The sequence below is a fragment of the Blennius ocellaris genome (assembly GCF_963422515.1).
Source record: "Blennius ocellaris genome assembly, chromosome: 12".
Taxonomy (NCBI): domain Eukaryota; kingdom Metazoa; phylum Chordata; class Actinopteri; order Blenniiformes; family Blenniidae; genus Blennius; species Blennius ocellaris.
In genome coordinates this window covers 12,819,748-12,829,685 of record NC_137661.1, presented here as the reverse complement: position 1 = coordinate 12,829,685, position 9,938 = coordinate 12,819,748, and positions in this window count along the sequence as shown.

The following is a 9,938-nucleotide window of genomic DNA, read 5'->3' as shown; positions in this document are numbered from 1 at the left end:
TATAGCGCAAAGATAAAAATCTAAACAATTTCTGGTCTGTAACCACATGACTGTGACGCTCTCTGTGTCGCCGTGGAAACATGACAGTCCACCTGTTTGGTCTAGAGTGAGAAGTGTGAAAGCAGCTGCACCAAACTGTGGCTCACTGACAATTTGGTCGGCAGCAGATGCTCACTCCCGGCCACACTAACCACTGTGAAAGCAATAAAAAAAAAGGACATACTGAAAAGGTGTCGTGCCAATACACAGGGACACTGATTCAGGCTCGCAAGTGTAACTTTTCTTTTTAATCCACTGTGACCAGTTTAAATTTCTCAGCAAAGACTTGTTCGAGTTCCAGATCACCTGCATGCACTGTTGCAAGATTAATTTCCTAATCCTCACTAATGCTTTCTCTTGCAAACATGTCTTACGACAGACGAGGATTGCCCACCGCATGGCTGTTCTCGTACTAATTGACTGCTGTCAACTTTGTCTAACTGATGTAATGGATTTTTCAGATTGACTGCGACGAGACCAGTGATATCATGTGCACAATGTTGTAAAGGCTTTGGAATTAAGCAAGAAGTATATGACCCCAATTAGTGCTTATCTCTATTACTTAAAGAACGGCAATTCAGTGAGGCGGATTTAATACGATCATTGTCAGTCAGTATGAGAGACTCTTAAAAATCATTCCCTCCCATCCATCGGTTCTACAACTTTAGCCCTGACAGATTTGACTTAATTTTCTTCTTCAAAATATAAATACCGGTAAATAAAATAGATCAAATCAATAAAATGTATTTTATCAAGAAAATAAATTGTATTAAATTAATCAAATTAAATAAATAAATACATACATACATAAATACATAGTACATGGAAGGATCTAGAATTACTACAAAAACACAAGTCAGCAATTTCTTTTTCTGGGTGGTGGCCTAATAACTTGCTGCTCAGGGTGTTGATTAGATGCAAAAGTGAAAATCTAAGATGCTAGAAAAGTTAAGACAGCAATATATATTCATGAGGTTAATTACTGTATGTGCTAAAATGATACCTTTTCATTATCATGTCCATTGTCAAACTGCAAGCAGCAATGAAAGGTGTCAGATTACAAATCAGTGCCAATTGTATAGATATTATGAGTCAATATGTTTTTCTGCGGTGGGAGGTTTGTGTTGCAGAAGTGTTGCGTTTTACAATTGCACTAAATTGTTTTGAGTCTGCTGTCAGACAGCAGCTTTTATTCACTCTTTGTTGCCTTCATTGTAAATTTACTTGCCGAGACTGTTAAAGCTGAAATGAGTTGTGGAGACAGCGAGTGGATAAAGGTGAATAGACAGTAATTCATAATACTGATAAGTCAGAGCTGTGGAATATTAGTCAGTGCTACCAAATAAAAGATGTTTTTATTAAACTGAATAATATGTGTTGGCCCAAACCCTGCTGTTATCAGTACTATCCCGCCTAAAATCATTGATATAATTAGTGCTTGAGAAAATAGCGCAATTGTACAAAGATAATTTTAATTTTCCGGAGACATTGATGTTGATAGAACTTTCTCTGTGTATTAGATGCAACGAATATCAAATTTTGTAACAAACTAATAGCTTTGCATTTGTACATATGTGTTGATTAACCTGTAAATTTACCGCACAGTGAATCGGCTATGAACATGTTCTTTAACATATTTTTTAAAGCAAGATCTCTTTGCAGGTGTCAAATTAAGCCATTAATCAAATGTGTTTTCAAGGGAGGTGCAATTTTTAGGTAAATAAAACACACTGATTGCTTGCTGATTTACTATTGTGTGTTGCAATTGGTTTTGTTATATCACTTTCATCCAACAAGTGGCTTGTAAACCTGCTCATGCCCAGAATCATGAACAAGAGGAGCATTTCAGTGCTGTATAATCACCTCGATTATTATTCAGGGTAGTCTATCCACTGTTGATTAATGCCCCAGAGCAAATATGTACAGAGGGTCTGGTTAATCTGCTGTGCTGTTTTAATCAAGTGGACCTTTGTTTTGTCCAGCCGTATAGTTCATCCACCAGCCATGCAGTTTTACATGGTCATTATGTATTGATCGCAGCAGAGGAAGATATTCCGATAGACTCGACAGCTTTCTACATCCACCCACTCTCCTCTGCAATATCACCTTTTACCTCCATCCGCTCTCATCTCTCCGCACATTTTTCCTTCCTGGAGCATTCAGACACCGACCGGCTGGGAATCCATACAGTACTTTATCATGCAGTAGTGTCAGTGGGCACCCCTGTCAGCTGCCCTGACCCCAGCGGACCTCTGCCACTATCGACCAAGTGACCCAGTGTACTGTTGAGGGAAAACAACATTTCCTGCAACTGTGGCGGGGTCTCCAAGCAGCGAGAGAGGAACCAGCAATCTGAGTGACACCGGGTGACAAACACTTTGAACTCCGACAACAGGAAATTAATGCAGGGAGCGCAGCTCAAGGCACAACACGCTGCATGCGGCACACTTAAATTGACACGTCTATCCAGATGACACATGTTGATACCGTGGCTGTGGCCCCGGCTTCACTTGTGATTCTCTGCATTTGGTTGTCCTCCAACGCTGCTGGCACAGTGGCCACATAAAGAGAGACCCTGCAGACACTGGTGCTGCCCTCTGAATACAAATGTAAGCGGTTGAGTTTTTACTTCCAAAAACAAACCTCAACATGGCATCAGCAACTCAATAAATCTAATGCAAAAATAGGATTGGCAGATGTTCGATGAAATGACCCTATTAAAAACACTGAATGCAGAGGTTGAAGTTAGCAGCAGTGGGCTATGATGGTATCAGGTTTTTGGCCTGGGAACTCTTCTGGAATTTAAGTGCTTAATCTTGTCTGTCTGCTGAACCAGAAAAAGCTGTTTGTTGGACTACATCTACACACTGTATTTATTTTTTTAAATTTAGGTTTACTGTGAAAATGTATTTTGTTTTCACACATGTACGCACACACACACGCACCAAAACAAAGCAGGTAAGTAAGACATACAGTATATTGGTACACCCCCTAGTCACTGGTTCCTATTATGGTATACACAGATATCTACAAAAGAAGATTAGAAAAAGAAGAAATTCATGCAGGTAAGCCAACAGAACAGCTTATAGTGTCCGATTGGATATTCTGCCTTTCAAAATGTGGTGATGGCAAAGGTGAAAAAGTCTTTCTTGACCTTAACTGAGCTCGCCAATGTTATTGTTTTTGAAGGGAATCATTTTATGTATCGATGCCCTGAAGTCGCATTTTAGAGGTCGAATGCTACTTTAGTCTGGCCAGAGGGCTAAAACTGACTCTTTGTTTCTGCCTATTCCTGCTAACCTCCTAAAAATGGCCTGCAGTAATAATATAAATGTTTTATATCCAACCTTATTTTTTTAAGGTTGCACTGAACCAACAGACTTAAAAGAGCACAAAAAAGTCCATCCTGTGATTCTTCCAAATTTCATCCGAAGATCTAATTCCACTGATCTGCAAGTCACAGCTGTAAGCTGTAACATCAAAGTGAGTTGTAATGTGGCTCCTGGTTGATATCACCTTCAAGCTGAAATCCCTGATGTAGTCAAGACAAAACAACCATTCAGCATCTGTTCGATTCCCCCTGGCTCTGCTTTAACACATTTGAACAGTACATGTGCACAAAGGAAATATTGCAGGTCCCCACAAGACAGACAGCAAAATGAGCATTTGCCGTAATGATTGCTTGGCACTGAAGGCTTATGTATTGAATTACAAAGTCAAGCCACAGCCTGTCATTAAAATGATATTCCAGTTAGAACATCTGCAGTGTCGGCCAGACTTGTGCCGTACATAAAGGGGGGGATTTAATCAATCAGGTGGCACAGCCACCATATTCCATTACACTCATCTTTATTGAAATAGATTCATATTAAAAGTCTATTTCCAGGGCTCCTGCTGGAACATGTAATAGGCACCATTCATAGAGCTGAGTGTCAATACTATGATTATCACAAATAAGCTCAAAGCAATCTACCCTTTTGTGTTAACAGAGGAATGATTCAGAAAGAGGAAGCATGCCTTACATTAGAGCATCTGATCATTTAAATCTATTTTTGATTGTTGGAGATATGAAACCCCGGCTCAGATATCATTAATTGCTTGTCCTCCTTTTTTTTCAGTCAACATCATGCTTTTCTCCCTTCCTATGTGTAACGTGATCCAATGAATCTGAGATGTAATTTATATGATTGAAAATACATCTTTTTGTCATTTGTAAGACATCAGACATAGAAAAGTTGAAAGAGGAAGCTTTAAAGGTCATGCCAGTAATTCCATCAGCTGAGAAATTATTTTGAACAGACTGTGGATCTTTCCTGTCTCAACGCAACAATGGCACAGCACAGTACCGGTAACAGCCCTCGACAGCACCATCATACACCCTCACACAATGATATGTCAAATTCATGTTTTTATTCAGTTTTAGGGGTACAATGTGAATGCTGCACCAATAAATTTAGTCATTTATATAATTTAGAATTAGTTTAATTAGAAAACATTTAATATATTATCTTTTTATTGACGGTTTTACATGATGTAGAGTTTTTTAGTCTAATCTAAATGTGGGATTTTAATTTGAGCAGCTTAATTATTCAAATACAATTTAGAGTTACGTGTCTTTAAACACACACACACACACACACACACACACACACACACACACACACACACACACACACACACACACACACACACACACACACACACACACACACACACACACACACACACACACACACACACACACACACACACACACTGCCACTGCTGAGGTCTAAAATAAATCATTGACTTGAATATGGAATGTGCAACTGATTCCCCGAAATGCATTCGCATTTTAATAAAATGAAAATCAGATTACATCTCACAACACTTCACTCATGCTATATTGAAACTGACCTCCAGTTCAGTAGACATTAAATAATACAGCATACTGTATATTGCTGTGCTATTCTTTTTCAGACGGGCTTATCTCCTTGAGTTTCATTGATTTAAGTCTGCGTATAATTGCATTTGAACAATATGAACTGGATGATCAAGTTAATAAATTAAATGACCTAAACTTGAAGCATTTCATAAAGAAAGAAGAGGTGTTTGTATTTTTTCAACACTGGCTGAATTTGAATCTCACTTTTTACTCTATAAATAAAACAAAACATTGCTACTAATGTATGTGCAGAAAATCCTCTCTGTCTTTATTCTGTTTGAAAAGGAGGAACAATTGGAGCAAGCTGTGCATTTTGGTGCCCCAACCAATTGTTTGACTAAGACAAAGTACTATACAAATAGGACAATGACAATACAAAGGCTACAGAAGTAATATGACAAAGATCACATGCAAAAAAATGTTCTTGGAGATATATGCATGCACACAGTTGCTGAGACCCTGCGGGACCACTTGCCCAGGATTAGCATGACAAGGTTCCTCTGCAAAGCCTCCTCTGAATCTTAACGAGAAACTACAATCCAACAGAGACATTCATAATATATTTTATATCTTCTCTTGCACATTCGCCACCAGCAAGGAAACTCGGAATCAATATTCTGTTCCAATGCACACTGATACTCAAGGTTACAACTGTTTTCCCTGTTTATCAATTATAAAGACAGTACAGGGCCATAATCATGTAACGCATATTTTGAATATAGATCACATCGGCGATTATGACTTACCATTGTTTTCTCCAGGGTTTCACATCATATTAGCATGCGGTTATTATGTACTTTATGAAAATTACATTACTTTGTGAATTTAGTCTTGTTTCTGGAGAAGGTGTTGAACAACTATATAATGGTGTTTTTCTACAGGTTTTGCTGGAATGTAATGCAAACAGCAGTTAAATCTGAAGGTGTTTCAATCATTTTAAACCCGGGGGCAGATCTTTTTAGGATGTGGGGCATAGGGGCTATGAAGATTTAAATGTAGGCTCAGATATCTAAAAGTGAAAAAAAAAAAAAAAGTTGTCTGTCATTGACATTTCTGTTAAATGTTTTGATTAAAAAAAACTAAACTGTAATTGTTTAGTTCATGTGTTGAATTTTTCCTTTTGTGATTATGATGGTAATTATCTTTCTCCATAAAGATAGTGAAGATAATTTCCGCTACCAACAATAATTTCAGGATGGACATGTCAGTTAGTGGCGTAGTAAGTTAAGTTATTCACCAGAATCCCAAGCAGGTAACGTAGGGCAAAATGCCACCAACACTTAATTTTAATGACCACCTCCATGCTCTGCCACTTCTATAATGTTTTGTACCATTTTCATTGATCATATCGTCGTGAGTCTTTATGTTTAAATCCAATGTTTTAAAGCATTCCATTTCTTTTTTAAGGCTGTCACTGTATTGGCTGTTTGATCAAAGAAGAGATGCTGATTAATGCACAGTGATTGCTAACTTTGGTTTATGTGTGTGTTCTTTTTTAACTTTTTTTTTCTACAGGACAATCCATCTTTTGTCTTATCAATCCTCCAGCTGGCACACAAATATGGATAAAAGTACCAAACTGCTTTCTCTGTAGTGATAGGCTTTGTTAGATATCTGAGATTACCGGCTTGCTCCAATATGAGAGTCACAACTTAGTGTGCTTTCCCATATCGGCAATTGTCAATATTACAGTAACAGCAGTGCTTTGAGTGTAAAGATGTAAGTAGTTATCCCACCTACACTATTTGCTTCATAAGTATCTTCAACACAAGATAGGGTAGGTGAGAAGCCATTAAGTTGTTATATATTCCTTCTTTTCTTGCCAAATGATGAATAGAGATGTTGACGCTGTGTGAATATAGCAAGATAATGAAGTATTCTGCATGAGACTCAGCATTCAGTGTCTTGTGAGTGGGAGTTATCTACATTGGCCCGCAGAAGCTTGTACACAGCAGGAGATCCTGTAGTTATTGCTCGAGGCTTCCCTGCGGCAAGTGCCAATGAGTTTATCAGACGAATATTAGATTTACTGATGAGATAGAGCATCTCTGCTGTGAATGATCTGAACATGAGATGTGACGAATGCTTTGTCTCCTAAATAAAAACAAAACCACAAGATCAGGCCAATGCATAACACATAAAAACTCTATTTTTTGTATTAATAAAGATCTACATTCTTGTTTTTTTTTTTGTATCATAGTTGTTGTTGTTGAAGAAAAACAGTAATATTAATAAATTGATGATATGGTGGTGCAAAAGTTGTTGTGTTGATAGGGTATGAATATATATTTTTTAACACTACCCTCTAAAGAGGTTTGAATGTGTTGTGTAATATGTGTTAAACAATTCTAAATACCTTTAAAATAATTATTTTAAATGTCTATTTGTAACATGCTGAGTTTTACTCTTTTTTTTTGTTCAGCTTCTTGTTTGTTTTATTTCGTAATAAAACAGCATAGTCTTTTACTTGTACCATCGAGTATAAATCTCTCCTATAGTAATGAGATTTAAATGCGATAGCCTTGGAGCAGGCTTTCTTTTTTTGTTTTTTGGGTGCCTGGAGGAATTGCTGAGAATTTTAGTGGCCCCTGATTTTTTGTGGGTCACTTTTTAAGGATGAAGAGAGAACACAATTCGAATTGTCGCGAGTGGAAATGTTAAGGCAACAATATCCGTATAATATATTTAGGTAAGGGGGCAACATATACAAAATAATAACAAGGAATTGTATATAAAACAATGAAAGCAAAAAACATAAAATGAATATTTGAAAAAAAAGAAAAAAGTAAAACTAAATAAACATGACTGTAGAGTAAAATAGAATAAATAAAGCTACAGTCCAACACAAATCAAATTACACTAATGTTTTCAGCTGTGTCCTAAATGAACTGAGTTTTAGCGGTCTTGCAGTTTTCAAGGAGCGTATTCAAAATTTTGGGTGCCTTGAAAATAAAAGAAGTTTCTTCCTGTTTGGTTCTGAGTCTTTAAACAAAAAGCAGGTTTGATTAGCACGGCTTGGATTACATTGCACATCAGTAAAAAAATGAAACACCTTTTTCGAAGGCCTCAGAAAGCTCTCAGAAATGTGAAAACAGTAAATAACTGTGAAAATGTGCAAATAGTTTCTCACTGCTGTCTGTGGTTCAGTTGTATTTAGTTTGGAGACACTAAACAAAGCAGACAAACATAGTTGATTCTTAAATTGCCGTGCTTCACACAATTAAATATCTTAAAGCACCAGATATATGAAAGCATGTACTGCAGAGCAGTTTTTTGTTTTATGTTTCAATAAGTAGCCTAAAATTGGATTTCTTTCCAGTGATTGCAAATGTGTAAGTGAACATAATGTAAGATGGTATCCATTAATCTCAATGGTTCAGAATCCATCCACTCTCGTGTTTTTGTTAGGTTATTTCTTATTGCGATTACAAGGACTTTGGCAGGTCTCACCTTCTAATTCACTCACATGAATTAGCTGTCCCTCCTTGAGGTAAATGAGAACTCTGTATACTGAAAGGAAATGGTTTATTTCATCTTTTTTTTTTTTTTCTGAGCCAGTCGCTCTCATCATTTTTTCATTTGAAATCCTGCATCTAGTAATTTCATAATTATGGGAGGGGATTATAACGAAGGCAGCTGGAGCTGCAGGTTAATTGGATTTTTCACCTCGACGGGACCGGATCTAAGTCGCCCATGGGCCACAAATCTGCACATTTGAAGTTGGGGACAGGACAAAAGAGGCTTGGGGAAGAAAAGAGTAAGCAGTTAAAGGGTCCCCTTTGACTTCAAGAGTTAGGGAAGTTACTCTTGCAGTGCCAGTTACTGTTTGTGGCTTCAGAGGTTTTTCCTTTGCTCGTACACAATCACTTTCATCCACGTTGATGGCATCTATAATTGGCAGTGTTCCCCGTTTACAGGAGTTACTGCTGAAGTCACTACTGCAGTGGCTATTGATAACCTGAAAGAAATCCCCAAGGATTTGAAAGGGAACTTCCTAAACTATACTTTCAACAAAAGCACGGGTGGAGACATTCAAGATCAGTCAGCACAGTCATTATTGTTAAGTACTTATAAACACATGCTTTTGTCAGTGGATGTGATAATGTATATAATCAAAAAAACACATAAAACATTACCAAATAATAAATGTTTCAAGCTGATGAAAATGTTCTATCAAAAAAAACCAAATGACTAAAAAATAATCAATAAATTCCCACAAAATAAGTGCTCTTATAAAAACATTTATTGTATTTCTTTCTCAAAGAGAGGGCGCACGCATGCTGAAGACTCCTAATACATTCTGCTATGTGTGGAAAAAAAAAAGAAACAACTCTCACCCATAAAAATTTTCATCAACAGGAAATTCTCTTTCATGCAATTGCATCATATCCTACAGAAGTCCTTAGATCCTGGAATTAACTCTGACGTGACAATTACAGCTCCACATTTCTCACACTTTTGTATCACGAGTATGTTTAGTCAATACCACATCTGTCTTTAGAGTTTCACTCCTATTGTGCTGACAGCATTCTCCACTTTGTTTCCAAGGGCTGACTTGCTCCTCTGTGGGAGGAACCGAGCTCTCAGCCCCTCAGCTCGTGGCCTACTTCTGAATCAATGTTTGACAAAGGGCTAGTCTCTCCCGGAGCAAAAGATGGAGAATTAGAGAGGTTCTCGCATGGTGAGACGGCCCCACACAAACCATGGGGTCGAGTCCAAATGCTCAGTCACAAACAGTTGATCCTGTATCAGATTTCCCTCCTCATAATAATGAAAATAAACCTGCTTACCCACCAGGTTTTATCCCATCTAAGGTCGCTGAGTTAGGAGAAACACGCTGCACTTATAGGGGTGAGAGAAGGGTCGGTAATTAATTGTTTGACATCATTGAAACATGAAGAGTTTCTGTTAATGCAGGTTCTATTTTAGTTAATACAGAATCCTGCACTGGAAGAGTTCCTTTTTTTTTTTTTTT